Here is a 6,000-nt window from a genome sequence, read left to right on the forward strand (position 1 = left end):
CCTAACTAACAACTGGGTGCAGCCTTGTGCTGCCCCAGACCCTATCTCTCTTTGAGAAGTTTTGCCACACAGGCGTTAACTCACCGCAAAGCTCAGATACCACACTCCCCAGTCTACACAATCACAGAACTGGTTCCAGGATGGAGCATCTCCCTAAGCCTGCTGGGGTGTTTTCTATAGGTCTTAATGAGCCCACTTACTTCAGCTGGGCTCATTAACTCTTCCCCTGCAGGACTCCCAGCACTCCCCCTAGTGGTATAAGTCAGCATAAAGCCTGAATCTAGGGCATACATATTTTCCATCCTGGATGCAACCAGGTGATTTTACCTGCCTGCTGTCACAGTTTGCATACCTCAAGCGACTCCGTTTGTGGCGTGTGTGCAGAAAAAGCCTTCTTTCGCATCACTCTCCCATACAGCTTCTCCCTGTGCAAAGTGCACTGAATTGTTGAAGGATGCACAGTGACACCATCTGCAGCAAGTTGATGTTGTGAGTCTTTGGAGGTGGTCCGTGGGCTGTTTTTGACCATGCTCACCATCCTTCGCCTTTGCCTCTCCAATATTTTATGTGGCCTGCCACTTCTGGCCTTAACAAGAACTGTGGCTGTGGTCTTCCATTTCCTCACAGTGGACACTGACAGCTTATATCTCTGCGATAACTTTTTGTAGCCTTCCCCTAAACCATAATGTAGAACTTTGTTTTCAGGTGATTTGAGAGTTGTTTTGAGGCCCCCATGTTGCCACTCTTCAGAGGAGAGTCAAAGAGAACAACAACTTGCAATTGGCCACCTTAAATACATTTTCTCATGATTGGATGCACCTGTCTATGAAGTTCAAGGCTTAATGAGCTCACCAAACCAATTGTGTGTTCCAATTAATCAGTGCTAAGTAGTTATAGGTATTCAAATCAACAAAATGACAAGGGTGCCCAAATTTATGCACCTGTCTAAGAGAGAAGCACAAGAGGAAGTAGCTAGCACTGCAGCATCAGAACAGGATTATAACCATCGTAGGCAGGCAGGACATGCATGCATGGAGGGACTGTATTCCAAATGGTAATCATTTAAGATGCTTTCAGTGAAACAGGCTGCAGTGTTTACTATATTATTACCACTCCTGATAGCAGTAGTAATAGTATAATATAATATACAGTGCAAACACTGTCTGCAGCCATGAATGATACAGGACTTGTGATCATCATTATTATCATGATGATGATCACAGGTGCTGTGGCTGTATCATTCATGGCTGCAGACAGTGTTTGCACTGTATACTATTAATACTTCAAACCTCCTTAACCACTTGACCTCTGGACTGGAAGGTTTACTCCTCCTTCATGACCAGGACATTTTTTGCGATACGGTACTGCGTTACTTTGACTGACAATTGCACGGTCCTGCAATGCTATACTGAAATAATTTTTTTTCTTTTTCCACGCAAATAGAGCTTTCTTTTGGTGATATTTGATCACCTCTGCATTTTTTAGTTTTTGCACTATAAACAAAAAAAGACCGACAATTTTGAAAAAAATTGTTTTTTTTTTTTACTTTCTGCAACAAAATATATCCAATTCAAAAATGTAACAAAATCAAATTCTTTATCAATTTAGGCCAATATTTATTCTGCTACATATGTTTGGTCAAAAAAAAATCCCAATAAGCATAAACTGATTGGTTTGGGCAAAAGTTATAGCATCTACAAACTATGGGATATATTTATGGAATTTTTATTTATTTATTTTTATTACTAGTAATGGCGGCAGTCAGCGACACTAACTGACACTTTTGATACTTTTTAGGAACCTGTGACACTAATACAGTGATCAGTGCTAAAAATATGCACTGTCACTATATTAATGACACTGGCTGGGAAGGGGTTAACATCAGGGGCGATCAAAGGGCTAACTGTGTGCCTAGCCAGTGCTTGTGTACTGTGAGGGAGGTGCTTTTACTAGGGAAAGGCATGGATCCATGTCCCTGCTTTGCGGGACTCCCTACTGAAAGAACGGCGATCTGCCTTGTTTACATAGACAGATTGCCGTTCTGGCTCTCTACTTTATGATCGTTGGGACATCAAGTCTTTGGTACCCGCAGGTCAGCTCCCGCTGTGTATAAGCACAGTAGGAGCACGTCGCTGGTGGTGCGCATGTATACGTGATCTTGCACTTCCGGGTATCGGGCTTGAGTGTGCACCACCGGCGGCATACTCCCACTGTGATTCTACACAGTGGGAGCTGATCAGCAGGTCCCATGGACCCAATGTCTGCCGGCACCCACTGATCGTTCTGTTCACAAGCAAAGCAGCAGTCTGCCTATGTAAACAAGGCAGATTGCCGTTCTGTCAGTACAGAAGGCATGGATCCTGTGCTCCTGTAAAGCAGGGACATGGATCCATGCCTTCCACTAGTAAAAGTACTTCCGCCACAGTTAGAAAACACATTTTAGGCACACAGTTAACCCTTTGATATTAACACAAACAAGGTCCATAAAGACATGGATAAGGGAGTTTGGAGTGGAGCAACTTGTCTGGCCTGCTCAGAGTCCTGACCTCGACCTGATATAACATCTTTGGGATGAATTAGAGCGGAGACTGCGAGCCAGGCCTTCTCATCCAACATCAGTGCCTGACCTCACAAATGCCCATCTGGAAGAATGGTCAAACATTCCCATAGACACACTCCTAAACCTTGTGGACAGTCTTCCCAGAAGAGTTGAAGCTGTTACAGCTGCAAAGGGTGGGGCAACTCAATATTGAACCCTACGGATTAAGACTGGGATGCCATTAAAGTTCATGTGCGTGTAAAGGCAGGTGTCTCAATACTTTTGATCATATTGTGTGTGTGTGTGTGTGTGTGTATATATATATAGAGTATTTGTATTTATTTAAATAAAAGGTGTAACTGCACTATGATTTGTGCTTCCTTTTGTTTTTATTTTGTCATTTCAGTTATTCTTTTTCCTAGGAGTTTTGGAAGCTGCAACACCTATAATATCTTTGAACCTACTATATACAGTAGACTCCATACCCAGCCAGATTGGATTCTTTGTGGACCTTTATTAGGGGAGCCTCTGTCCCGTACACTGCTGTATGAGTTTTTTCCTGCTTGTCTGATTGGCTTTTTGATTTTCCCAGAAGTCTGCACTAGTATACAAGTCATATTTTGGGCATCACCTGCAACAAAAATGTCATTTTTGGTGAGATACTCTCAAAAGGAAATCATGTCTAAAAGGATGCAGACGTTGCCACTTTCCTCATTAGAGCTCTGCAAGTGCAGCAGCTTATTGATAATTATAACATCACTCAAATAGAAATTCACTCTACACATGGACACAGACAAACGGTTTCTTCTGAATAACAAAAGGCAGGAATTGGCAACAAAGTTTGTTAAAATCCCTGCAATGTACATTAAAAACCACTTCAGTCCCGGAAGATTTGGCTGCTCAATGACCAGGCCATTTTTTGCGATACGGCACTGCGTCACTTTAACTGACAAATGTACGGTCGTGCGACATTGTACCAAAACAAAATTGACGTCCTTTTTTTCCCACAAATAGAGCAGAGAAGTTACATAATTACATAATTGGTAAGAATGAATAAAGACACCAGTCTATCTAGTTCAACCTGTGTGGGGGTGTGTATTCAGAGGCGGCTCTAGGCTTTGTGAGGCCTTAGGCAAATCTTAGACATGAGCCCCCACTCACTCCCATAATGGGAAAAATTAACTGTATAAATTGCATATATTATAAGCCTTAAATCCTATGAACTATGTATGCACAGTGTCTAGAATTTTCTCTAACTAATTAGTTTTTAATCAAATATCATTAAACATAGGGTAATATATATATATATATATATATATATATATATATATATATATATATATATATATATATATCACGTACACATAGATAAAATTTGTGCAGCTGCTACTAGCAATGTGTTTAAGTTAACAAAAACCATATTTCTCCATTTACATGAAGGTTAGGTTAATATAACTAAGCACAGAGTTCCTCCTTACAACAGAGTCTGCAGGATTACCCCTTACAGGTAGGGTTGCCACCTTTTCTTCGAGCCAAACTCGAACACTTTAGTGGCGGCATTTTTTTTTGGGGGGGGGGGGGGATATACGCTATAAGATTGTAAAATACCTGGGACACTTTTGGTGGCCTCAAGGAGAGAAGTAATGTGGCGCATAGTTTGTCGCAGCAAACAGTGCACGTGGCTGAATTGTGAGTGTTCTGCACGGAATGCAGGGGTCAGATATGTCTTGGGGAGAGGGCTAGTGCTAGCAGGGGGGTGGGGAGAGTTAAATATGTGCTGGGTTGCAGTGGTGGCTGGTGCTCTTGGGGGGGGGGGGGGTGCAAACAAACTCTGAAAAAAAAAACCATCAATTGCAGCCTCCCTGTGCCCCATAAATTGCAGCCACTGTGCCCCATAAAATGCAGCCACTGTGCCCATAAAATGCAGTCACTGCCCATCATGTGCAGCCTATGCCCATCATGTGCAGCCTATGCCCATCATATGCAGCCTCTGTGCTGATCATATGCAGCCTGTGCCCATCATATGCAGGCACTGTGCCCCATCAAATGCAGCCACTGTGCCCATCAAATGCAGTCACTGCCCATCATATGCAGCTTATGCCCATCATATGCAGCCTCTGTGCCGATCATATGCAGCCTCTGTGCCCAACATATGCAGCCTGTGCCCATCATATGCAGCCACTGTGCCCATCATATGCAGCCTCTGTGCCAATCATACAGCCTCTGTGCCCGTCATATGTAGCCTCTGTGCCCATCATATGCAGCCTCTGTGCCCATCATATGCAGCCTCTGTGCCCATATGTGCTGGGGGCGCTTGTGGGGGTCAGATATGTACTGAGGGGGCGCTTTGTGAGAGAAGAGGGTCAGTGCAAAGGGGAGGGGTGGGGGGGTAGGATATGTGCTGGAGGGTTGCTTAAAGGGGTTGTAAAGGTAAAAATTTTTTCACCTTAATGCATTCTATGCATTAAGGTGAAAAAACTTCTGACAGAACCGCCGCCCCCAGGCCCCCCGTTTTACTTACCTGACGCCTCGAAAGTCAGCTTCGCGTTCCCGACATCTGTTCCTCCGCTCACCCTGGCCGCTGATTGGCTGCAGTGGATGGATTGAAAGCAGCGCAGCCATTGGCTCGCGCTGCTGTCAATCACATCCGATGACGCGGCGCGCCGGGGGGCGGGGCCGAGTGATACAGCGAGCGGCTATAGCCGCCGGCTGTATCACGGGAGCGCGCCCGCAAGCACTCACCACCGTGCGAGGGAGCTCGCATTAAGGTGGTGAATGCTTGCGGGGAGGAGCTGAAACAGCCGCCGAGGGACCCCAGAAGACGAGGTTCGGGGCCACTCTGTGCAGAACGAGCTGCACAGTGAAGGTAAGTATAACATGTTTGTTATTTTTAAAAAAAAAAAAAAACACCTTTACAAACGCTTTAAGGAAGGTAGAGAGATAGAAGGGGTTGTCAGAATATAAATCCAATCCACACTTCTAGCATGTCTTCCCCCTGCCAAAACCCCATCCAGCACATATCCTCCTAACCCCTCGATCACTCCATATATTTTCTACCTTCTACCATAATAAAAACTTTCTACAGACCTGAGATCAGCGTGTCCCTGCTCCCCCTTCCTCCTTGTGTGTGTACAGAAAGGAGAAGAAAGAGAAGGGGAGGAGCTTTGATACACTGACACTCTGCTCTGCTGAACCAAGCTGCTGTCAGAGAGAGGGGAGACATGTCACTCTCGGTGCAGTCCGTGTGAATGATGTGTCCGGGTCTAGGGCAGAAGTAAACCCGAACAAATCATTCAAATACTGGACTGTCCAGGAGAAGACCATACAGGTGGCAACCCTACTTACAGTGCAAGGGGAACTTTGATGTAAAGCGGAATGCTGCAGAAATCACCTTATATCACCTTACATCATTGTCCACAGAGTTCCAACTTGCATTTAAAACGGGAACTCTAATGTGGGGG

The 6,000-nt window shown here is 44.7% G+C and overlaps 1 protein-coding gene across 2 annotated transcripts in view; it reads right to left on the minus strand.

Moving 5' to 3' along the window:
• LOC141128985 (3 beta-hydroxysteroid dehydrogenase type 7-like) overlaps positions 1-5,723 on the minus strand; it is a 178,320-nt gene extending 172,597 nt beyond the window's left edge. Inside the window, exon 1 of one of the 2 annotated variants that reach the window (XM_073616671.1) lies at positions 5,627-5,723. The gene's annotated coding sequence lies outside the window, so the exon portion shown is untranslated. Of the gene's footprint in view, positions 1-3,024; positions 3,171-5,626 lie in introns of those variants that run through there. The other variant, XM_073616672.1, reaches the window with a different exon arrangement.
• Between the last annotated feature and the right edge of the window lie 277 nt (positions 5,724-6,000).

The sequence above is a fragment of the Aquarana catesbeiana genome, linkage group LG02 (genome assembly GCF_042186555.1).
Source record: "Aquarana catesbeiana isolate 2022-GZ linkage group LG02, ASM4218655v1, whole genome shotgun sequence".
Taxonomy (NCBI): domain Eukaryota; kingdom Metazoa; phylum Chordata; class Amphibia; order Anura; family Ranidae; genus Aquarana; species Aquarana catesbeiana.